At 41.2% G+C, this 26,891-nt stretch overlaps 1 protein-coding gene across 4 annotated transcripts in view; it reads right to left on the bottom strand.

Moving 5' to 3' along the window:
• Positions 1–26,263, bottom strand: part of LOC150087055 (RING finger protein 11-like) — a 167,815-nt gene extending 141,552 nt beyond the window's left edge. For 3 of the 4 annotated variants that reach the window (XR_016546864.1, XM_090371785.1, XM_090371787.1), the window contains exon 1: positions 25,975–26,201. The gene's annotated coding sequence lies outside the window, so the exon portion shown is untranslated. Of the gene's footprint in view, positions 1–25,974 lie in introns of all 4 variants that reach the window. The other variant, XM_090371786.1, reaches the window with a different exon arrangement.
• Between the last annotated feature and the right edge of the window lie 628 nt (positions 26,264–26,891).

The raw sequence follows: 26,891 nt of genomic DNA, 5'->3' as shown, positions 1-26,891 counted from the left end.
TTCACCAGCATATTACAGCCACAAATTGATATAAAGATTGACAACCCCCATAATCCGCACGTCCGATTATCCGGAACCTTTGCTGATATGGATAGAAAAAATCACAAACTGAAAGAAACTGAGCCAAAAGGGCAGGACGATGAGATAACCCCCCCAGAACAACAGCAGAACACAGAAGACGCCTGTCCAGGGACCCCCCAAACACAAAGCAAGCGTAAAAACAAAAAGCTGTTAACAGCGAAAATAGAGCGGGGAACACGCTCCCAAACTGAGAATAAGGACACTCAGGAAAATGTCAATGCAAACGAAGAAACAAACAACGAAGAGCAGCAGGAAACTCCCCCCATAGATCCCTCCCTACCGGTGGGCACTGTCTATGAAAAGTCACTGGCACTCAAAACAGCACTGGAGTCAATATTTAAAGAACCGAATAACAGAATAACCACCCTTGTGAGGTCGCAAATCGTCACAATCTTTAACAAGATGGAGACTATCCTTTTCAAGACATATGTTGAAAATGAAAAGGTCACCGCGAGGCTGCAGGCCTATAAAGAATGTGGGACAAATAAAATGCAACAGCGTACGCCCACATATGCTGAAACGCTGAGGAGTAACCAAAATCAGGGAAAACAAACTCAGTGCTGGCCCCCAAAAAGGAAGCAACCTCTCTTGATGACACCCAATTTGGTTGTGCTTAGACCTGTGGCCACAGATGGCCCCCAGGAAAAGAGAACTAGTGAAGAAATAAAGACAACTGTGATGAAGGAACTAAGGGATGACCTCAAAGCTACTAAGATAAAGTCCATCCGGAAAACGAGGAATGTAGGACTCGTTATTGAAACGGAGGGAAATGAAGACATACAGACGATAATGAAAAACCCAAAAATTGCCACCTTGGGTTTGACTGCAGAATTGCCAAAAAAGAGAGGACCTGCTATCATTGTCTTTGACACTGACAAAGACCTAACCCCAGAACAGTTAGCCACAGAGATAATAAGCAGAAATCTGAGACCGACGCCCCAGCAACTACAGGAACAGCGAACCCTGGTGCAGCCTAGGTACTCCACCAGATCTAGGGCAGGACCAAACAGAAACTGGGTTCTAGAGCTGGCCCCGACTGTCTGGCAGCAATTAAAGAAACAAGAGAGAATCTACATTGAATGGGGATCCCACCGATTCCGGGAGCATGTGGCAGTCCCGAAATGCTTCCGGTGTTGTAAATACGGCCACACAACTCATACCTGTACACAAACAGAATCAACCTGCGGTCACTGCTCTGGCAGGGGACATGAATATAAAACATGTCCAAACAAGGAGCAAGATCCAATCTGTACAAACTGCAAGGCAGGGAAAATGGACCATTCGCATTCTATTAGAGACCCGAACTGTCCAGTTTATCTTAAAGTAAAAGGGTTATACCAGTCACGAACTGACTATGGAGAGACGCCCTAAAGAGTACAACAGATCCAAAATTTCAATAATACAGCATAACGCACAGAGAGCTAGAGCAGTGGCCCAGCAACTTAGGGTCATAGCAGACGAAGATGCAGCTGACGTCTTACTACTACAGGAACCATATACCCACTCAAAACGAGTGTGTGGATATCCGGCTGCATACAAAATAGTCCATGATGAGAGTGACACCCCTTGGGCTGCGGTTGTGGTGCGCAATCCCAATTATACTGTGACTAAAGTGACACAGCTTTGTGCACCCTGGGCGGCGTGTGCCCACATCTTAACGCCATTGGGCCAAATCTATGCTGTGGCCCTTTACAGCAGGCCGGGCGAGGACATCGCACCCATCACCAGGTACTTGCAGGCCTTGACCGACATGCTCCCTGATCAAAGGATCATAATTGGGGCAGATGTAAACTGCCGCTCACCAGCCTGGTATAGTCTGACCCCTGACAGGAGAGGTACCAGAAATGGACAGATTTTAGAGAACTTTCTCTCCAACTCCCGGTTCACTATCCTGAACAGACCACACCAGATGCCAACATTTTGTAATACCCTGTGGGAGGCGACTATTGATGTCACGTTGTCCACGGGAAACCTTGCAGGTTACGTTGATGATTGGATCGTCAGAGACTCGTGGACGACTTCCGACCACAGGGTGATTACCTGCCAAATCAGAAGATTATTAAACAGGCTACTGATACCTAAACAAACACTAAATCGCTTCGCCATCCGCTGGGCGAACTGGGAAAGGTTCAGAGAGGTTTTAATGCCCGCTGCAGCCCAACACCTGGAAACAACAAACCAGAATGGGGATCCAGACGAGAATCAAAAGAGGGTAATGGAAATAATATTTGCTGCGAGCGAAGCATCAATGAAGAGGAGAAATCCCAAACCGGGAGCAGTCCCGTGGTGGACTCACGAGATCCAGCAACTCAGAAGGGAGACCATGAGAAGAAGAAAACTCTTCCAACGGGCAAGACGCACATGGCCTGCTGCGGAGGTCCAGATACTAAAGGAGCGCTATAGAGAAGCAAGAAACAGATATACGGATGCGATAAACAAGAGCAAACAAAGAGCCTGGGAAAACTTGGCAGGCATAACAGGAAATAATGAGCCATGGGGGGTAGTCTATAGGATAATCACAAACAAACTCCCCAGGGGGGAAGTTATTTCTACCACATTGACACCACAGGGGAGCCAAACCACCACATGGCAACAGTCAATCACAAATATTCTGGGCACTATTTTCCCAGAGACTGCCATGCCTACTTCACCTGAACAGCATAGAATATGCCAAGAAAATGACATATACAGCACTGACTCCCGTGAACCACCGTTCACGTTAGATGACATCAAATCCGCAGCAAATCACTTAAGAAATAATAAGTGCCCTGGCCTCGACTATCTCGAACCGGAAATTGTCAAAAAAGTAACGGATCTGACCCCCGAACTCCTCCTAAATCTGTTTAACAACTGTTTGCATCAAGGCATCTTCCCAAGAAACTGGAAGACTGCGGGACTGAAGCTGATCCCAAAAACACCCACGAAGCCTCCACAACAGCCAACCACTTACAGACCGATAGCTTTGCTACCAGTGATCAGCAAACTATTTGAGAGAATGCTATATACCCGAATTGACACACATTACAAGAGTGCTGAACTGCACATGTCTACCCAATTCGGCTTTAAGCCTGAGTCTTCGACAGTAGAGGCACTTAGACATCTGCTGCACGGTGTGGCCAGTTGCAACAGTAAATACTACCTAATCATCTCCATAGATTTTGCCGGGGCTTTCGACACCATTTGGTGGCCAAGTGTCCTGGCAAGGCTAAGGAGGGCCAACATTCCCTGCAATCTGTATCTCACTATCAAGTCTTACCTTACCGATAGGAGTATCAGTGTCGTGGCACCCTATGGTAGGGTAAACCGCCGTGTCTGCAGGGGTTGCCCCCAGGGTTCTGTCCTGGGGCCGCTGTTGTGGAACATTGTCTTGGATGAGTTCCTGGCCATGGACCTTGGTGACGTCCAAACCCAAGCTTTTGCCGACGACTTAATCTTGAAAATTGCTGCCGACAGTAGAACCCAGTTGGAGGTAAAAGCAAACCATGCCATCAGGATACTACAGGACTGGACCATCTTACACTGCCTAAAAATCTCACCAACTAAGACATCCTCAATCTTACTGAAAGGCTCCCTTGACCTGCACAGGCCGCCTCAAATAAAGGTGAACAACACCACAGTGAAACTCCAAAGCCAGCTTAAGTACCTGGGGGTGATATTAGATTGTAATCTTTCCTTCAAGCAGCATCTCATACATTTAAGAAAAAAGATAAGGAAGTACTCTGCACTGTTAGCACGTGTGGTCCGTCGTGACTGGGGACTTAAACGTCGCGTGCTCTCCTTATATTATAAAACGACATTCCTACCAGCTATAACATACGCCTCTGCGGTTTGGTATCACAAGGCATCAACCGCCGTAAATAGACGCATAATCGACTCAATCCATAGAACTATCCTGTTAACCATTACCAGAGCCTGTAGCACCACTAGCACTGTTGCCCTACAGGTCTTGGCCGGAGCCCTTCCCCTTGATCTGGACATCATACGTACTGGAATAGCCTATTATATAACCAAAGGAATGCCTTGCACCCACCAAGACTACACAGTGGATAACAATGCAACCCACAAGGCTGAAAAGAACAGGCTGCAGACATACCTAAAAGAAACCTGGCAAGACCGCTGGACAAACACAACAAAAGGGAATATCACCAAAAAGTTCATCCCGGACGTAGACAGAGTATACCCCATTCTTCCAACCTGGCTGCAACCCGGACTTTACACGACCTACCTCCTTACGGGTCACGGGGCTTTCAATGGAAAGCTTACAGCATTGGGAATAGTGGAGGATCCACGTTGTACTTGCGGGGAACAAGAAAGCTGGGTGCACATTATGTTTGAATGTGTCCAATACGAAGACCTTAGATGCAGACTAATAACTAGAGTTCACTATCTACCGAGGGATCTCGAGTCACATCTACTAGATACGCAAGAAGAATATTTAGCCTTAACTGATTTTGCCCAGGGATTATTTACCAGGCGCCAAACACTAACCGCCATATACAGAAGACCTTAACGGCAAACCTGCAAATAGCAGCGAGACAACATAGAGGAGCCAACTATAAAGACCTTGGACTGACTACAAAATGCACTGGGAAAGACAAGTGATAATAGATTGTCTAACTACAAGAGTCATGATTACCGCCAATGGAAGCGAAAAAACCTTTAAATAGTCGTGACATCAGAACAAAGTGCCCCAAGACCTTGCAGCTTAGACCCACTACAAAATGACAAAAGGTAGTGTAAGGACTAGCAAACATCACGGAAGGGATAAAACCCCATAATGACAACCAGTAGACTTGATTATGACCCCAAGATAATGACCAGAAAATAGGCCCCAAACCACATGCAGTCTGGAAGGATGACATCTCAGATTTAACCCCCTATTAGTGTCCCACCTAGATGAGACTCAATGGCCAGCTTTTTAGGGCCTGCAAACTGATGGAGACGACATCCGGTGGCACTCTCCCGCCGGAACAGCCTATTGGCGACCCAAATCCGCGCTCTCTTGAGCGGATCTTTTTTTTTTTTTTTTTTTTTTTTTTCAAACTCCTGGGAAGGAGAGGCTTGCCTCCCCAATTTTCTCACTCTGGTGGGGCACGGGCATGCCTCACCACCTACAGGGGCCATCTACTCTGTCGGCCCCTTATTTCCAATTTCTTCCCCCCTGTCTTCATCCTCCCCCCAAACTTTTGTCTTGCACAGCGTTTAGCCCTACATGTCAAAATCAAAAGAGAACATCAAAATTCTTGCCCGAACCTATTTCAAAAAGTGCGGTCAAAGTGAGTTTTTAAAACTCACTTTGACCGCACAGCCCCACGTCGCATACTATTAATACTAACTTGTTAAGTATCACTAATATCAACCTCGATTTATTTATTATTATTATTTATTTATTTTTTTTTTTTTTAATTTATTTATTTATTTATTTATTTTTTTTTTTTTTTTTGGTCCTAGCCACTGAAATCCCAGGAAAGTAAGTGGCAAGACCAGCCAGAGTACAAATATTGGTAACACCCGGCCGGCCTCCCCGTGGCGGGTATTGGTAACGTCGGGTCTCATAGGGGCCCGGCGGCTAACAGGCCGGATGAACAATGGGCACAACAAACTACACAGTACATATCCCACACACTTTTAAATCTCTGGCTTGTCCGATACAGAGAACATATGCGGAGATGGGAGAAATCCCAGGTGCCGTCAGACCCCGAACATACCTAATACCTAATACCTAAAAATACTAGACCCTGCTCTGTCAAATGTGTGGCTATGACATATGAATGATCTACAGTTTGCATCCATTGTCACTATTCTGCCAACTGGTAGTAGGTTTAGTGCTGTTGTTATCACCTGGCCAGAAATATGGTGAATCACATGGAAGGATTCATGAGGATAAATAATATGGGCATAAACAGCTAGGAGTGTACAGAGACTAGTTACTTTTGTAACTGTAAATTTGGAATTTCTAATAACTATTGCAGCCCACAGCGTCCTATTAATGATTTATCAAACAATTGCTAGTAGAGATAAAGACGTCATAATCCCATTATACAGGGTTATTCAAAATGAAGTCCAGGGTTTCAGTACAGGAATTGTTTGAAACCCCGGACTTCATTTTCAATAACCCTGTATAAGACTATTGTTAGAACACACTTGGAATACTGTGTTCAAGTATGGAGACCACACAAGTGTTTGTGGAGGCTTCAATAATCCTATAATTCTAGGGTATCCCTGACCCTACAACCATGGATGTAGGGCTCCTGAATACAGATAATGTCTATTTGTTGTTCTTTCATGACCAGTTTTAACTGGTATACAACTATTTGGGCTCACTGAGCATTCGGCTGAAGAAACTTCAAGACCTGGTACTGTTTCTGATTATAGGTTCTGTCCATAGTCAACTTTCTGTTTTAGCTGCTTTCATGCAGATTGGGCACTTAACATCCCACACTGAGTGGTTGAAAGCTAGCCCAGCAGATTTACAATTGGCACATTTGGCCTCCTGTGATTTCTTACATTGACTTTAGTCATGCCCTTTAACAACACAATGATCAAAAGTGTTCTCTTTTTGGGTGCAGGTGTGTGAAGTATGCTTGTACTTCATGCACCTGTAGCACTTGGGTATAGGGAAATGTTCCCTGTACCTGTGGCTACCCCACCTAATGTAAATTCCTTCTTGCTTTATGATTATTTGCCAGATTCTGGGAGATAACTCTGCAAACAAATTACAGGATTCGGTCGATCTGGATTTGGTAGAGTAATTTAAATGAATGAGACTAATTCATCCTTGGTTATGTGATCTTGGAAATTTTTTGCATAGATCTCTGCGTAATTATTTCTTCCTTGGTTTTGGATTTGTCTATATCAAAAATGACAATATTTGAATCCTCCTTGTCTTGGGCTTTTCAATTTTCAAGCCTCGGTTTAAGACTTCGGGGTCATTTCTTATTCTTTTTGCATCTTGCTATGTGGCAGCTTCTATTACAACCCTTGTAGTTCTGGTGTTCCTTATTCCTTTAGTTTTGATTGTCTTGAATTCAGGTTCTAAGTCTCTTGTAATAGCCTGTTTTATAGCCTCAGTGGAATCCAGTGAACTTGAATCTGTTGGCCTGATGATGATTAGATTGTCCTCTTTCTTATTTGTACCAGTGTTATTTTGGAGTTTGAAGGTGGGCCCTTTACTACCTGTGCAAAAGTTAGCTGTTGTTGTCTTTGATTTAAGCATGCTGTCTCCTTAGCTTCTAGTTTGTCTTTCAGTAGCTCATTTTGGACATGTAAATCTGTGACTATTCTTTCTAGGGTTGTCCAACATTCAATTACTTCTGGAGGTTGTAGCTGTAATTCTGTTTGTCTGAGCAGCCATGAATGTTTCCATTTGTAGTCTGACAGAAATTACTTTATCCAGGGTGGAGTCAGTTGTCTGGGGGTGTGATCTGTATACAGGAAGGACATTTCTGTCATTTGAATGAGCAACCATCTTAGTCACCACCTGGACTTTCGACCATATGCAACTACTCTCTCATTTGCATCGTTTGAACCAAAATTCAAATGGTTCAATCAAACAAATAACATAGAGACCACATCGGTCAATTCAAATAATATAATGATTATACAGGGTGTTTCAGTTAAACGTTTCAGAACTTCTAAGAGGGGTAGGGTACATCCTGACAACTCGAAATCATATAGCAATGTGGGGTCGGAAATGATTTCCTGAAGCGGTGTTGTACACAGAAGCACCATAAAGAAAAGAGACCGTAAGTGAGAAATCGTTTTAATAATACATGGATTAAAGTAAGTGTTCGAAGTTTCTTCCACGGGCTACAATGCGCGCCTCACATCTCCGACGTATGGACATCCGAACATTCTGGAATACTCCAGGCAAATTTCGAATTTCTTCGGCAGCTACTGCGATTCTTGCAACCAGCTCCTCAGCATTGTCAACAGGGGTGTCATAAACTAGCGATTTCATATGATCCCAGAAATAAAAATCAAGACATGATAGGTCGGGTGACCGAGCAGGCCAACGCACGGGACCACCACGTCCGATCCACTGTTGACCAAATGTGACATCCAGGTAGTTACGAACATCTCCGCTATAATGGGCAGGGGCTCCATCGTGTTGGAACCACATTGTCTGTTGCGTCGATGCAGAAATCTCTTCATCTCTCAAAAGTTATGGCAATACTTGCTGCAGAAAGATCAAGTAGATAGGTCCGGTTAGACGACACGGTAACAGGTAAGGTCCGATGAGGTGATCTCCCATAATACCGGCCCATTCATTGACCGAAAATCGAATCTGTGCTGCACGACGTCGCACGACGACTTCTGTGTACAATACCGCTTCAGGAAAGCATTTCCGACCCCACATTGCTATATGATTTCGAGTTGTCAGGATGTACCCTACCCCTCTTAGAAGTTCTGAAACGTTTAACTGAAACACCCTGTATATTAGAGCTCAAATGACCAATTGGCCTCAAAACACGGATAGACCATCATGCCACCACCACCACAAGTTAATGTCCCCACTGCGAGGAGATTGGTTGCTACTACCTAACAAAGCTTATCTGTCAAAAACCTAATGAACATATTCAGCAAATCTACTGAACATCCCTATAAGTCAACAACTCTACCAACACGGATTCATGGAGAGCAAGTGTCCCTTGCTCCAACCCAGCTCTCAAGTCCTCATAACAAGAACATATAACCGTGATGTGAAGACCAATTTCCAGATCCCCAATAAGAAATAACCTCCAGGAGCACAAATCTGAGGAGTCGACCAAAACAGCCTTGATCTCAGGCCATGGCCAGTCACCATGACTCCGCATGCCAAAACAAACTACAACCACAGCATTCCCTGACAATATGTGCATGTATACTTACATGTACATTAATTCTAGGAGCACTGTAAATAAATTTGATGAATCTGAAGTACTGATTAAGTCATCAAATACAGACATTGTAGGAATAGCAGAAACATGTATCACTCAGATATAACTGATGCCGAATTTGAATATAGGAAATATAATGTATACAGGAAGGAGAGAAAGAACAAGAAAGGGAAGGGATTATGCCCTTAGTCAAGAAGTATAGTTGGACCTCTATATAACGAAATCGATCATTCGCTTGAAAAAATTCATCAAACAGAAATTTCGTTATAAATAAATATGACCTTTCCAACAATGAAAAATACTGCAATTCATCATTCAGAAATATAGCAAAAGATGGAAAATAAATCAGAAATAAGTGGGAATGAATAAATTTTCTAACATTTTAAAACAATTAATTTATTCATATATATATATATATTAAGAAATGACTACTTACATGATGCACACAATATATTAGTATGCTTTTAAGAATTATTTATGAATTTGAAGTGCTAATCAAGACATGAAAAGCAGATATTGTTGGGATATCAGAGACATGGTGTCATACAGATATAAACAGTGCAGAATTAGAATTTGGAGAGTACAATGTGTACAGAAAGGACAGACAGGGAAGGAAGGAAGGAGGAGGGTTATGGTGTTAGTTAAGAAACATAAAATATAAGGAAGTGCATCCAGTTGACACGGGTGGACAGTGCAATGTTGAGTCTGTTTGGTGCGACATAAACACTAGGAAAGGGAAAATGAGAGTAGGAGTATGTTATAGGTCTAATGACGCTGATGAGTACAGTGAATAGTTGTGCAGAGAAACAGAATGGGCCAGTAAATCAGAATGTCTTGTAATGGGAGATTTTAACTTTCCAGATATCGACTGAAATTTGTGGATTGGTCACTCTCACGCTAACAAGACTTTTGTGAACTTTTTGGAGGATTGTTTTCTACAGCAACATGTTTGAAGGGCGACCAGAGAGAGTAATACTTTTGATCTGATTATCAGCAGTGATGATTCATGCATTAGGAATTTGCAGATAAAGGAACCACTAGGTGGCAGTGATCACAGTGTATTGATGTTGGAGTTACTTAAAGATATAATTACCATCAGAGGTAAAGGAAAGGGTTTTTGCTTCTGTAAAGGTGACTACAGTGGTCTCAGACAATTTTTAAATTCTGTACAGTGGGATAAACTGATGATGTTACCAATAGCAAATTCTAAGTGGGAAGCATTCAAGGAATTAGTCGTGGAACCTACTAAGTTTCATACCTATTAAGAAATATTGTTCATAGCATTAGTAGTGTACTATGGAAGGTGGTTCAGGCCTAAATGGTTGTCAAATGAACTAATGAGACTCGTGGCAGAGAAGAAAAATGTAAAAAAAAAAAAAAATTCTGTTTATACTCTGGCACGACAACCAAGTCAGTGGAGTTTACAATAAATCGTCAATACAAATATTTATCGTATTTAGTAGTCACGGGTTTGAACCCCAGTCCACTCAAGGAACACGTACAATGCATTCTTGCTCCTGACCACTGGGCTACGTCAGGCCTTTAAGGGGTTGCATAAAAATTATCAGGTGACACAGAAGCCTATGGCAGATGTAAGCTAATCTTTAATCAAGTTACAAAGGAGATTGGAAGGCAAAGGCAGATTATGAGAAATCTTTGGCAAAGGATGCTAAGAAAAATAGCAAGGATATCTTTACTTATATAAACTCTAAAAGGAAGGGGATGAATCTGATTGGCCCACTTGTTATCGATGGTTCAACTGTTGATGATCCAGCTCAGAGAGCAAACAAACTGAATGAGTATTTTGCATATACATTCACACATAAAGAGTTACTAAGGTTTGAAAATGCCAGAAGGTTATCAAATTGTAGCAGGGTGCTTAGTGATTCTGTAATAACTGAAAGCAAATTGGAGAAGAAATTGTTGAAGTTAAACATAATGAAGGCACCAGGGGGTGGATGGAAATCTATCCAGTTATATTAAAGGAGGCAGCAAAGGAAGTAAGCAAACCCTTAGCCATAATTATGAGAGCATCCTTGGGCTCAGGGGTGGTCCCCACGGACTGGAGATGTGCAAATGTATTTCCAATTCACAAAGGGGGAATCGAAGAGTGACACGAGTAATTACAGACCATTTAGTTTAACTTCTGTTGCGGGTAAAATAATGGAGTCACTGGTTAAAGATGAATAGCAGGATCATCTAGCCAAGACTACAGCAAAATCAGACACAAAATGGGTTTGTTAAGGGAAAGTCTTGTCTGAAAAATTTGATAGGATATTATGATGTGGTTACAAAGGAACTGGATGCAAAAAATAATTTTGATATCATATACTTGGATTTGAGGAAAGCTTTTGACACTGCTGCGCATGAAGACTACTCTACAAACTGCAGCAGAATGGTATTAAGGGTAAGTTGCTACAATGGATAAAAGGATGGTTGAGTGGGAGAAGACAGAGGGATGGTAATCAATGGGTGCTTCTCTTCGTGGACTAATGTTATTAGTGGAGTCCCACGAGGTTCAGTGTTGAGTCCACTGTTGTTTTGTTTATTTATCAGTGATATTGATGAAGGTATATCAGGCTTAGTGTCAAAGTTTGCAGATCATACAAATGTTGTTAGGGTTGCTAATGACAGTAATAGCAGTGAACAACTGCAACAGGATCTAGAAAATTTAGACAGATGGGCATGGAAGTGGCAACTGAAGTTTAACATTGACAAATGCAAAGTACTGCATATGGGTAAAAGTAACCCCAGAGAAACGTACCAACTATGTGGTACTACACTTAAGACTTAAGGTGGTAGAAAATTAAAAAGACCTGGGAGTAATTGTGCAGTCAGATATGAAGTTTTCTGAGCAATGCAGACAGGCTGCCAGGGCAGGTCATGGGGTTTTGTCAATGATATTCAGAAATTTTGCTAGCAGGGAAAAGGAGGTGATTGTCCCTCTGTATAAGGCAATGGTCAGGCCACGCCTTGAGTACCACGCACAGGTCTGTAGGCCTCATTTTAGGAAAAATGTAGATTTGCTTAAGCATGTACAGAGAAGGGCAACAAGATTGGTGAGGGGAATGAAGAGATCCTCTTACCAAGAGAGGCTTATGTTCTGCAAACTGCAGCGGCTGAAGACTAGGCACCTGCAAGGTGATCTGATTGAGGTGTACAATGCCTTGAATGGGTTGAGCATGCTGAATTCTGATGGGATGCTTCCACTTTTTCAGACTACGAACCTAAGGGGGCATAAATTCAAATTGAGGAAAGACAGATGTAGAATAGATGTGTGGAAATTTGCCTTTTGCCAGCGGGTGGTTGATTGTTGGAACAAACTTCGATGTGTCGTTGTGGAAGTTGATAGGAGGAACTGGACAAACATTTAGAGGGAATTGTTTTGGAATATATATTTTTTTTTTTTTTTTGGCTGATGCTGCATAAGCACATACACTTGCTTTGTTGCATCACAATGCCATTACTAATACTAGCAAAATTCCTATATATATCATTGACAAGACTCCATGACCTGTCCTGGCAGCCTGTCTACACTGCTCAGAGAACATATCTGATTGCACAATTATCCCCATGTCTTTTTCACTTTCCACTTCCCTAAGTGTAGTACCACACAGTTGGTACGTTTCTCTTGGGTTACTGCTACCCATATGTAGTACTTTGCATTTGTCAATGTTAAACTTCAGTTGCCAGTACTCAGCACATTTGCCCAACTTATCTAGATCCAGTTGGAGAAGCATACTATCTTTACTGACATTAACAACCCTGCCAACCTTTGAATCATCTGAAAACATGGACATGAAACTTGATATACCTTCATCAATATCATTGATAAATATACAAAACAACAATGGACCCAACACCAAACCTGAGGAACTCCACTAATAACATTTGACCATGAAGAACAGTGTCCATTGATTACTACTCGCTGTCGTCTGGCTCTCAACCATCCCTTTATTCATTGTAGCAACTTACCCTTAATGCCATACCTCTCCAATTTGTACAGCAGTCTTCGATGTGCAACAGTATCAAAAGCTTTCCTGAAATCCAAGTATATGATATCAAAATTATTTTTGCCATTCAGTTCCTTTGTGACCATATCATAGTATCCAATCAAACTGGTCAGACAAGACCTTCCTTTAACAAACCCATGCTGTGTCTCAGCTATTACTTTTTTTTTTTTTTTTTATGAAAAACCCAATCATGAGAGGTATTCGAACCTATAGTACTTAGTACCGTGTTTGGGTTGGAGTTTGAGAAGAAGAAAGAAGATATTTGTTGACATTAGACTTGAACTTCTGTAGACTGTAATTTTCAGGAAATACGTATGAAGGAAGGTTGTTCCAGAAAACAGCAGTTGAATGAATACATGAGGAACATGAAAAGTTGGTTCTGTGAGTTTGAAGTTGGACAGTAAACGGATAATGGCGGCATGTGTTCGGACTGTTTTGAAAGAGAGAGCAAGAATTATAGAAACCAATTCAGAAGAACAGTGCATGTGCAAGTATCTATAGAAAAGGCATGCAGGAGAAACAGTACATCTATGAGACAGCAAGTGGAGAAGCTCTGTTAGAGATGAGTCATTAATTAACTTAATTGCCCTCTTCTGAATGGAATCTAGAAGCCTGAGAGAGGTTTTGGGGGCACCGGCCCAGATGTGGGAACAATATTCCATGGTAGGGCGGATTTGCAATTTGTACAGAGTGAACAGCTGTTTGAAAGAAAAGTAATGCCGAGAGCAAAAGAGAAAACCAAATTTTTTAGATGCAGAGAAAGCAATATTATAATGTGCTTGTGCCAAGAGAGATTACAAGTCAGGGAAATCCCCAAAAGAAATACATCAACTTGCCTAGAAATCGGAGTGTCACCAAAGATAAGCATAGGAGCAGAGAAATCCTTTTTTTTTGCAATATATAAAGCCAATACTGAGTTTTAGAAGGATTTTTTTTAGATCAACTAAATTGTCTTTGCCCTACTGGAGAATTACCTAGAGATCGGCATTTAAAGAATTGGTAGCGGATATTTGAGAATTTGAAGCTGATTGAGCAGGACAAGGTTTCTCAAAATGGAAAGTGCAATGCAATGTGCTATCATCGGAAAAACTGTGGATAGGATTTCCAATCTATGGAAAAAAGGTCATTAATATACAAGAGGAAAAGAGTGGTGGAGAGACCTGAACCTTGGGGGACACCAGCATTAGTGGAGAAGTTAGAAGACAGAGAGCCATCTACCATCACCCTCAGCGAGCGATCAGAGAGAAAACTGGATAACCAATTACAAAACACAGTTGGCAAACCATAAGATGGAAGCTTGTTTAGAAGACCTTTATGCCAAACATGATCGAAAGCTTTTGAGATGTCAAGAGCAACTACGTTTCACCGAACTTTTCCATTGAATTTGTCCATAAATGGGTAAGATAAGCCAGAATATCACCAGTGGGTCAAAACTGACGGAATCCATATTGGCGATCATTTATCAGATGGAAGGTTTCTAGGTAGTTTAAGAGTTGGCGGTTAATTGATTTCTCCATTACTTTAGAAGGAGTAGAATTAATTGCAATGGGACGATAACTGGATGTGAGGGATTTTTCACCCTTTTTAGGAACTGGCTGGATATGAGCAAATTTCCAAGCAAAAGGAAAAAACCTTTGGAATAAGACAGAGAAAAAAGGCGGCAAAGAAAAGGAGTAAGTTCAGGAGCACAGGTTTTGAGAACAAGTGGAGAAATACCATCAGGACCTTGAGCTTCCTTAGCATCAAAATCTTTCTAACATCCTTTTGACGAAAGACCACAGGAGACATTGAATGGAGCATGTTGGGAATGGTGGGAGGTGTTTTACCAAGATCATTAATACATGAGTTAGCAGAAAAATGGGATGCTAGCAGGTCAGCTTTATCCTTGGCTGAAATGATAACAGAACTATCTGGATTTGATACAGGTGGAATCTGAGATGGGCAAAAGTTGTGGCCAATACCTTTGGCAAGAGACCAGAATGCTCCTCTACCGTTAGGGCAGGAAGCAAGTTTTCTACTCTTTGCCTGTTCAAAATCTAGTTTGGACTGATTATTAACTGCTTTACAATTGTTGCAAACTTTGGTTTAGGCAGAAAATGAAACTGAAGAATTGGAAACAAGCCAATTACAATACGCAACATTCTTCTCCTGAACGGCCTTAGCACATTCATTGGAAAACCAAGGTTTAGATAAAGAAGAAGATTTTAAAGTGGAGAGTGGGATAGAGGATTCCATTCCTACAAGAATAATTTCACTGACACCATGTGAGCAAACGCTGACATCAGAAGTTTTGAAACAGTAGTCTGACCAAGGAAAAGAAGAAAATAAATCTTGCAGGTCATTCCATTTTGAATTCTTGTAATGCCAAACAACACGAGGTTGCGAAATAGCCAAGACAGAAAGGCTCCATTGGAGAAGAGACAATCACCAAGTTGTGATCTGAGGTGCCTAAAGGAGCACTCACTTCGACCATGTACTTAGAACGATTTTTTTTGAGAAAAAGATCAAGCTTGTTGGCTGTATGTTTAGGATTGTCCGATATTCTTGTAGGTAAATGAACAATCTGTGCAAGGTCATTAGTAATTGCAAAAGCCTCAGCATCTCGACCAGCAGGGTCAGTGTGACTAGAAAATGGAAGCTAGATGGAGCTTTAAACATTAAAATCACCAAGGAAAATTACCTCACTGTTAGGAAAGTTGGACTGGAGAAAGTCAAGTTGCAAAGAGAGGAAATCAAAGAGCTCCAAGTGATTAGTGGAGTTGGGAGAATGGTAGAGAGAACAGATGAATTTGACACAATGAGGTGGAGAGATTTTAAGCCAGAGAAGATGTAAAAGAGGAGATTCCAAATTACCAAGTCTCTGACATGGAATATCGGAACGGACATATGCACAAGTACCACCTTTGCAGCGAAAGGAATCATACAGCGAATAACTTTGGGAAACTAAGATGAACATTAGTCAAATCAATCAATAACTGAGATTCTGTCAGAAAAAGTACATGGGGTTTGGCAGACTGCAAGTGGAAACAGACATCACTGTGATCAGAATTGAGACCACGTATATTTGTGAAATGAACTAGGAAGTGTTTGGGAGGTTTAGATCTTTTTGCAGATAAGCTTACTCTATTAGTTTGACAATTCATGGTGTATTCAATAGTAAGAAAAAGTGGATGAGACATGCTGTATGAAGGAATGAAATTTTTGGATACGGCGTACACATGGTAAGAATATACCCAGATCTTTAGCATTAGCATTAGCATTAGTAGAGGCATTTGATGCAAGAAAGCAAGCTTATGCAGCATCAGCCAAAAAAAAACCCACTTCCACTTCACCCCTCTGTTCGTTCAAAATACCTGTCCAGCTGAGCCTTAAACTTATTTAGGCTATCAACCTCCACCACAAGGGATGGCAGTCTGTTCCACCAACCAACCACCCGCTGGCTAAAGGCAAATTTCCGCACGTCTATCCTACATCTGTCTTTCCTCAATTTGAATTTATGCCCTCTCAGGTGATTTTTCTGAGCTAGAGGAAGAATCCCATCAGCATTGAGCATGCTTAAACCATTCAAGGCTTTATACACCTCTATCAGATCACCTCGCTGGTGCCTAGTCTCCAGACACTGTAATTTGCAAAACTTAAGCCTTTCTTCGTAAGAGCACCCCTTTGTTCCATTCGCTAATCTTGTTGCCCTTCTCTGTACTCGTTCCAGCAGCTCTACATCCTTCTTGAAATGAGGCCTCCAGACCTGTATACAGTACTCTAGGTGTGGCCTGACCATTGCCTTATACAATGGAATAATCACCTCCTTATCCCTGCTGGAAAAATTCCTGTATATCATTGACAATACTCCATGAGCTACTCTTGCAGCCCGTCTGCACTGCTCAGAGAACTTCATATCTGCCTGCACAATCACCCCCAAGTCCCTTTCATTCTCTACCACTGTCAGTGTAGTACCACAGAGTTGATACGTTGCTCTGGGGTTGCTTTTTCCCATGTGTAGTACTTTACATTTGTCAATGTTAAACTTCATTTGCCACCTCTCAGCCCATCTGCTCAACCTTTCCAGATCCTGTTGCAGCAGCATAGTGTCAGTAGTGTCCTTGACAACCCTGCCAACCTTTGTATCATCTGCAAACTTGGACATTAAGCTTGATATGCCATCATCAATATCATTTATAAATACAGAAAGCAATAATGGACCCAACACTGAGCCCTGAGGGAATCCACTAATAACATTAGTCCACGATGAGCAGTGTCCATTGATTACCACTCTCTGTCTTCTCCCCATCAACCACCCCTTTATCCATAGCAGCAATTTGCCTCCAATGTCACACTGCTCCAATTTGTGTAGCAGTCTTCCATGTGCAACAGTATCAAAAGCCTTTCTAAGATCCAAGTATATAATATCAAAGTTATTCCCTGCATCCAGTTCTTTTGTGACTGCATCATAGTATCCAATCAAGTTGGTCAGGCAAGACTTCCCCTTAACAAAACCATGCTGTGTCTGAGCTATAACTGAAGTCTTGTCTAAATGATCCTGCAGTGCTTCTTTAACCAGTGCCTCCATTAATTTTCCTGGAACAGAAGTTAAGCTCACAGGTCTATAATTACTTGTGTCAGCCTTTGATCCTCCTTTGTGAATTGGGGTCACATTTGCACATTTCCAGTCTATGGGTACCTCCCCTGAGTCCAAGGAAGCTCTCATAATTAAGGCTAAGGGTTTGCTTACTTCCTTTGCTGCCTCCTTTAATATAACTGGATAGATCCCATCCACCCCGGGTGCCTTTCTTGTGTTTATCTTCAACAGTTTCTCCTCCACTTTACTCCCAGTTATTACAAAATCATCTAGCTGAATGCTAGAGTTGAATACACCTCTGGCATTCCCCTTGCTGAATAACTCCTCATGTGTGAATGTCGATGCAAAATATTCATTTAGTTTGTTAGCTACCTGAGCAGGATCATCAACAGTTGACCCATCAATATCAAGTGGACCAATCTGATTCATCCCCTTCCTTCTAGAGTTTACATAAGTAAAGAACTCTTTGCTGTTTTTCTTTGCATCCCTTGCCAAGGATTTCTCGTAATCTGCCTTCGCCTGCCTAACCTCCTTTGTAACTTGGTTGCATATCAACTTGTATCTATCATAGGCTTCTGTGTCATGTGTTAATTTGTAAGTATCCCATGCATTTTTCTTCTCTGCCATATGCCTCATTAGTTCATCTGACATCCATTTTGGCCTAAACCTTGAACAATATTTCTTAGTTGGTATGTAAAGCCTAGTAGCTTCCAAGATAAGTTCTTTGAATGCTTCCCATTTTGAATTTGCTGTTGGTAACATCATCAGTTGGTCCCACTGTATAGAATTTAAATACTGTCTCAGTCCATCGTAGTCGCCTTTACGGAAGCAATAACCCTTCCCTTTACCCCTAATGGTAGTTACCTCTTTCAGTAAATCCCACTTCAGCACACTGTGATCACTGCCACCTAGTGGTTCATTTATCTGCAGATTCTTAATGCATGAAGAATCACTGCTGATAATCAAATCAAGAGTATTACTCCCTCTAGTTGCCTCCCGAACATGCTGATGTAGAAAACAATCATCCAATAAATCCACAAAAGCCCTCCTAGTGTGTGAGTAACCAGCCCCCCAAATTCCAGTCTATATCTGGGAAATTAAAATCTCCCATTATAAGACTCTCTGATTTACTGGCCCACTCTATTTCCCTGTACAGTTCCTTATTATACTCATCAGAGTCATTAGGCCTATAGCACACTCCTACTCTCAATTTTGATCTCCCAATGCTTATGTCACACCAAACTGACTCAACACTGCACTGTCCAGCGATGTCGACTGGCTTCACTTCCTTGGTTTTTATGTGTTTCTTAACTAATAGCATAACCCCTCCCCCCTTCCTATCCTGTCTATCCTTTCTGTAGACGTTGTACTCCCCAAACTGCATTTCTGCATCCCTTATATCTGTGTGACACCACGTCTCTGATATCCCAACAATATCTGCCTTTGATGTTTTGAGCAATACCTCAAATTCATTTACTAAACTCCTAGCATTGGTGTACACGCAAGTATACCTGCACCTGTTTCTATTCTTAGCTACCCTAACACAACCCATGTGTTTACTTGTACCACAATGGCTCCCAGCAGTCTCTGAAATATCATGCATCTTGTTTTTCAGGCTTCTGCTCATTCTTATAGAAGCAGTGCAAGAATCTCTTTCACCTCTGCCAGTGGCTACTGTCAATCTATTGGTCTTTGTCTCCCCCCAAGCTAGCAGTTTTCCGACCCACCTAACACTGCCTCGATAGCATCAGCAAATATTCTTGCACCCTTTCTATTTAAGTGTATCCCATCCCTGTAGAAGCAATCTCTCCTGTTAACAAGTACAGTCCAGGCTGAAAAAAATTCTACCCCTTGAGCCTTGCACAATCTTTCCAGGGCCGAATTGATCGACAAGGCTCTCATCATATACTCCCTCCTATCGTGTTTGGGCAGAATCTTTGACATAACGTGGCTTTAACAATGCCCCCACCCCCGCACACACTCGACTCGGGCTCCCTCCGGTCACTATCTGGCAGAGTGGAGGTAGCAAGATTATACACTAGCTGATCCGGAAGCCTACTAAAGAGTGACCAACAGGTTCGGACTGGAGTACTAACTAGCGGCCGGCCTGCAAACACCATTTTAGAGCTGTACTCTCGAAATGTAAGGAAGATTGGATCTCGCCATGATGTCCATCATAACCTCAAAAGTCATCAGTCATACTGCATGATGGAAGAGATGGGGAAGAGTTGACGGAAACTTAGCACTGGAGACTAAAATGGGTTCCACCACTTCAAGCCTCCAATAAGCAAAGTGGTGGTATTGCACCTATTACTGCTAGTTATCTTAACTATTACTGCAGTCTTGTCTAGATGATCCTGCAATGCTTCTTTAACCAATGATTCCATTATTTTCCCCGGAACACAAGTTAAACTAACAGGTCTATAGTTACTTGTTTCACCTTTTGAACCCCATTTGCCAATTGGTGGTACATTTGCACCCCTCCAGTCCATGGAGACCTCCCCTGCATCCAAAGAAGTCTCATAATTATGGCTCTGGGTTTGCTTACTTCCTTTCCTGCCTTCTTTAATATAACTAGATAGATCCCATCCACCCAAGGTGTCTTTTTTATGTTTAACTTCAACAATTTCTTTGCTCTTAGTTATTACAAAATCACTTAGCTCCTTGTTAGAAAAGCCTAGTAGCCTCCAAAATTAAGTCCCTGAAGGCTTCCCATTTAGAATTCAACGTTGGTAACATCATCAGTTGATCCCACTGTGCAGAATTTAAAAACTGTCTGAGACCCCTGTAGTCACCTTTACAAAAGCATGAGTTATCGGTAATAAATGAAAATTTCATAACTGGGCATCTCATACAGTTACAAAAACTCATTTGAGGAGTATTTCAACCCCAGGGGTGTACACATCTGGTGAGTAGGCTTGGCACACCCAGGGTCCTGAGCTGGATATCATCATTCTTCTCTTTCTTGAGAAAGAGAAGAATGATGATATCCATTTGCTGCACCAGGCAAAAATTTTTTTTTTTTTTTTGTCTGATGCAGCAAAAGCCTGGGGCTTCCTTGCACCAATGATAATTGGTGCAAGGAAGCCATTGGTGATAATGACACCAATAATAATGATAATTTCTTTCCAAAGAATGGTCTTAAATTATTATTATTATTATTATTATTTTATTATTATTATTATTAGCCATACCCTGAGAGAGAGAGAAGTAGAAAGGAATCACCAAGAAAAAGAATGATGATATCCGGGTCAGGACCCTGGGTGTGCCAAGCCCATACTCACCAGATGTGAGCCCCTGGGTATAATTAGCTAAAGGTGGCAACAGATGCTAGTTTTCCAGACAATTGACATCAAGGCAAGCACATCTTCAAGGAAGCCACAATGTGTGTGGTAAGATAGCTAGAAGCCTTGAACGGAAAACAAAGCTGAAAGAAATATCTATCAACTCGATTGTTTGCTGGAAAGCACTAAGTGTGCAAATCATAACATGGAGTGGGAGTGGAAAGAAGGAAGACGTGATGATTACTAAAAAAATTTGGCTTACACATGCACCAGAGAATTATCATCAATCACTGAAAGAAAACTGTGCATGTAAACAAAAGCACATGAATACTCATGACAATCACGTTCCAAGTACATGTGCTGAAGAGCATAAATGTACATCTTAAATAACAAAAGCTATAAACAAATTTTATAGTACTTTCACTGATATTGCATAGCCTTAGTTGTTCTGGCATTTAAACATACACCTAACTAATTAATGCAATGGTCTTATATTCAGGGTGGAACAAAAAACATTTCCTTTACAGTATGAATGGGAAAATGGGTTAAAGTGTGTTACTTAAGCAGTTCTTTAACTGTTAAAACAAGACTGGCATCAAATGTGGCTTTCTGATTGGTGCCGAATCCAATCAGTCAGCCTAACTGGGCATTATTGACTTTACCTGTAATGGGAGATCTGAAATTCTGAACCTAAAAATGGCACTTCCTCACATTTACAGCTTTCCCTCCACAAATATCTTCAATGTTTTTTGTCACTACACTCACATTATTACCTTTAAATTCAAATCATACCAGTACAATATTCTCTTCTCCAACTTTTATATTGTTTTCAAAACAATATGGATGTTTCCGAGGAAGAAAAATACTGCGCCCTTCATTAGCCACAATTTTATGAAAAACTGCCAATTCATTTCTACACAATAACAATATTCCAACACAAGCACACAGAAATGCAGTTGTCTTGTGAGTGCAAGAAATATCCTAAAAAATAATCAAAACAGATTTCAGGGAATCTCATTTTCCAGTCAATCCTTACCTGGAAAATGAACTTGCCTTGTCATAAAACTTCCAGCACACCACAGTATCTATAGCCACCTTAAGAAACACGTTCACTGATTCAATCAAACTGAAGATATCACAACCAAATAATGTGAACAGTTGAAAAAACTGCTGATGTTGGTTTTTAATTGCATCAGAAACTTAGCTACATTGTGTCATTATGTATTATGCCTGTACAAGTGTGTTCATAGCCCAATGTGTATGTTGTGTGACCTGAAAAATGCAGACTAACTAACAGGGGAAACCTACACTTTCCACTTGAAACTGCAACCCCAAGTGAAGAGACCTTAGAAATTTCTCCTATCTATGGCAGGACTCAAACCTGAATTTCTCCAAACAGGTTACAAGCAGAAAAACCGCTATATTGTTACAGAAGACAACAGACATTGCTTGTGACTCAACTTTAAAACTAATTTACCACTATGCCTCTTGGAAAGGGTCCAAGCTTTTGAGGCATGCAGTTCGGTGTTCTCCCCAGGATGTATTGAATGGGTGCACTGCCCCGTGAATTTAACTGACTGACCAGCTAAAATTTAAGCGATTCTGGCGGTACTGTATGGTACTGCTCACTGATCCCGATCAATATTAATTCAAGTATACTATGTACCAGGAGTATATAATGTTAAATTATGCAATTAAGTTTTGTTTTGGATCACTTAAGTCACATTTATAAATATGACAAGCAAAAATTTTATAATATTGTGAAGTATTACACTTCAACACCCAACTAATTCATAATGCCACCTGGCTGGCAAAATTTTCTGGAGAGTACACTGCTGCCACTTCCAACCATTTGGTATAACAAAAAGAAAATTAGTACATTTCAGACAGCAATTATCACCCACTGAACCAAATTTCTATGCTCATCACAACTGTATCCTCCTCACTACGGAAGTGATGTACAATAATATTGTAAATTAACAGGATTATATGAATTATATAAATGTGATTTTTCATTGTGGTTTTTTTTTTTTTGTTTGTTTCATTAGTGCATGCACATATTTTGGATATTTAGCTTTCTATTTATCTTGGAAGCTACTCGGCTTTACATACCAACTAAGAAATATTGTTCAAGGTTTAGGCCTAAATGGATGACAAATGAACTAATGAGACATGTGACAGAGAAGAAAAATGCATGGGATATATATAAATTAATGGATGATATGGAAGCTTACGATAGATATAAGCTCTCTGTAACCAAGTCACAAAGGAGATTAGGCAGTCAAAGGCAGATTATGAGAAATCCTTGGCAAAGGATGCAAAGAAAAACAACAAAGAGTTCTTTACCTATGTAAACACTAGAAGGAAAGGGATGAATCAGATTGGTCCACTGGATATTGATGGTTCAACTGTTGATGATCCTGTTCAAGTGGCTAACAAACTAAATGAGTATTTTGCATCTACATTCACCCATGAGGAGTTATTCAGGGAGGAGAATGCCAGAGGTGAGTTAAACCCTGGCAGTGAGCTGGATGATTCTGTAATAACTGAAAGGAAAGTGGAGGAGAAATTGTTTAGGATAAACGTAAAAAAGGCACCCAGTGTGGACGGGATCTATCCAGTTATATTAAAGGAGGCAGCAAAAGAAGTAAGCAAACCCTTAGCCATAATTATGAGAGCTTCTTTGGACTCAGGGGAGGTACCCATGGACTGGAGATGTGCAAATGTGACCCCAATTCACAAAGGAGGATCAAAGGGCAACACAAGTAATTATAGACCTGTGAGTTTAACTTCTGTTCAAGGAAAATTAATGGAGGCACTGGTTAAGGAAGCACTGCAGGATCATCTAGACAAGACTTCAGTTATAGCTCGGACACAGCATGGTTTTGTTAAGGGAAAGTCTGCCTGACCAATTTGATTGGACACTAAAATGTGGTCACAAAGGAACTGGATGCAGGGAATAACTTTGATATCATATATTTGGATCTTAGAAAGGCTTTTGATACTGTTGAACATGGAAGACTGCTGCACAAATTGGAGACAAATTGCTGCTATGGATAAAGGGATGGTTGAGTGGGAGAAGACAGAGAGTGGTAATCAATGGACACTGCTCATCATGGACTAATGTCCATGATGAGCAGTGTCCATTAGTGGAGTGGAGTGTTAGTGGAGTCTCTCAGGGTTCAGTATTGGGTCCATTGTTGTTTTCTGTATTTATAAATGATATTGATTATGGTGCCTCCGTAGCCGAGTGGGCAGGAGCGGGAGTGCAGTAGCACACACTCTTTGAGTAGACCGTGGTTCAAGCCCCTGACTGCTCAATACAGTCGATCTGCCAATCCGCACTGGACCAGCGTGGCAGATTATGGTCCATTTCCCTCAGCATGAATTGTTGAGGCTTCCATCCTGCAGTGGGTTGATAATGGCTGCACTTTACTTTTTTTTTTTATCAAGCTTAATGTCCCAGTTTGCAGACAATACGAAGGTTGGCAGGGTTGTTAAAGACACTAATGACAGTACGCTGCTGCAACAGGATCTAGAAAAGTTGAGCAGATGGGCTGAGAGGTGGCAAATGAAGTTTAACATTGACAAATGTAAAATACTACATATGTGAAGCAGCAACCCCAGAGTGACATATCAACTCTGTGGTACTACATTGACATTGGTAGAGAACGAAAAGGACCTGAGGGTAATTGTGAAGGCAGATATGAAGTTTTCTGAGCAGTGCAGACGGTCTGCAAGAGTAGCTCATAGTGTCTTGTCAATGATATACAGGAATTTTTCTAGCAGGGATAAATAGGTGATTATCCCCTTATATAAGGCAATGGTCAGGCCACACCTTGAGTACTGCATACAGGTCTGGAGGCCTCATTTTAAGAAGGATGTAGAGCTGTTGGAAAGAGTACAGAGAAGAGCAACAAAATTAGTGAATGGAACAAAGGGTTGCTCTTACAAAGAAAGGCTTAAATTTTGCAAATTACAGTGTCTGGAGACTAGGCACCTGCGCTGTGATTTGACTGAGGTGTATAAAGCCTTGAATGGTTTGAGCATGCTCAATGCTGATGGAATTCTTCCTCTTGCTCAGAATAATCATATGAGAGGGTATAAATTCAAATTGAGAAAAGACAGATGTAGGAGAGATGTGTGGAAGTTTGCCTTTGGCCAGCGGGTGGTTGGTTGGTAGGTGGTACACACTTCCATCCTTTGTTATGGAAGTTGATAGCCTAAATAAATTTAAGGCTGAGCTGGCCATGTACTTGGAACGAACGGAGGGGTGAAATGGGAGCGTGGTTTTTTTTTTTTTTTTTTTTATGGCTGATGCTGCATAACCTTGCCTTCTTGCATCATATGCCTCTACTAATGCTAATGTATGATAATTTTCAAACATTCATGGTTCCTTAACTGCAATACATGCAGCAGTTTAGATGCTCAGACAGCTGCCAAAATAGAATTAAACTAAGGTTTTTCCAATTTATTTACAAAATTTTACCCCAAATGTTCCATGAAACATTTCAGTTTCATGAAAACGGGGTTCTTGAAAGGCTAAAATAGTTTGAAAAGCAATGATCATTCAACATTCTGCATATTTCTGTGAAAACGGTTCACTAATTTTTATCCTGTTTAAATTTTAGTTAAATGATTCCCGAATTTAAAAAAAAAAAAAAAAAAAAACACTTTTTTTTTTTTTTTTTTTTTTTATGTAGTAATTTACTGTTGTATATACCCCAGTTTTCCCAACGCTACTAACATATATATCAGCGCAGATAACAATCTGTTCCTTGTGGTGTCCCACCTCCCAAACTTCAGAGCCTAGTTACCAGAATACTAACCTCAGTATGGTAACAATTCGGGCTTTGTGTGTACTATGCTGCTAGTTAAAAACTACAGCTAAATTCCAGGTTGAATTTTCAGTTACTGCCATTTATGTCTCATCGTTATATTGTTTCCCCCCCCCCCAAAAAAAAGTCTGGATTCATCATTGTATTTAACTCTTATTTTGGGGAAGTTAACTTGTTTGAATAATATGAAACAGGAACTTCCAATCGAACTGTATATAAATATTTACAGCCAAACAAAAACACTGATGTAATTTTCCTTAATATCCCCACCCCAACTTTTAATTCAATTAACAACTTACGTACAGCACGAATATCATCTTTACGTTCCACATAGCCAAACACACATCACGTGTAAACTGTTTTGATGATACGAGCGACACGGTTTAGAAAATTTAAGTAAAAACATGAGAAAAAGTTTTCTCAGGGATTTTGTTTGAATGTTTATATTACACTCAGTGATCACTGAATTATGACCACCCACCTAATACCCTGTTGGGTCACCATTCGCACGGATAGCAACCGCTATTCACCAAGGGGACTGTAGATGTGCTGCCTGCAAGTCTTTTCACAATGTAGTGTTGGAATATATCACGGTTGGGTGTCTTTACGCCTCATTCCCAGGTCAAAACATCCCACAGGTGTTCAATTGGATTGAAGTCAAGCGAATTTGTAGGCCAATCAAGATGGGTGATATCTTCACCGTATTTCCCAAAACACTCGTGCGCAGTTCCGGCCCGATGACACAGCGCATTATCGTCTTGAAAGATACCGTTTCTATTGAAGAGAGGATGGCTCTTGGGCTGTCTGCTGTAGAAACCTATACGGCGGAGTCTGCGGCTCATCATCATTTGAAACATGGTTCTTGCATTCCCAGCATTGTACTGCGATATCAACTGGCGCACAGTGACCTGCTGTTGAGTCTGTACAACGCGCTGCACCCTTCGGTCACCACAAACGTCCACTTTGCATAATCATTTAGAGTTCTATCAGTGGGAATAGTTTCACCCATTCGACACTATTCTTTGTACACCTTAAACACAGTGGGCCATGAACAACCGACAAGACGGGCCATTTCCGATATGGCAACACTCGATACACGAGCTCCCATAACCATGCCCTTTTGAAATTCGATGGGAAGCATTAAAGATGTCCATGATCCCATAATTGCGCCTTTATCACTGCCTTGCACGACTAATTGCGAATTACCGGTACTTAAGCGT

The sequence above is a fragment of the Mastigoproctus giganteus genome, chromosome 4, assembly GCF_048544385.1.
Source record: "Mastigoproctus giganteus isolate SK-2022 chromosome 4, ASM4854438v1, whole genome shotgun sequence".
Classification (NCBI taxonomy): domain Eukaryota; kingdom Metazoa; phylum Arthropoda; class Arachnida; order Uropygi; family Thelyphonidae; genus Mastigoproctus; species Mastigoproctus giganteus.
Note: the sequence above shows the minus strand (reverse complement) of the source record. Positions and strands in the feature narration are given on the sequence as shown.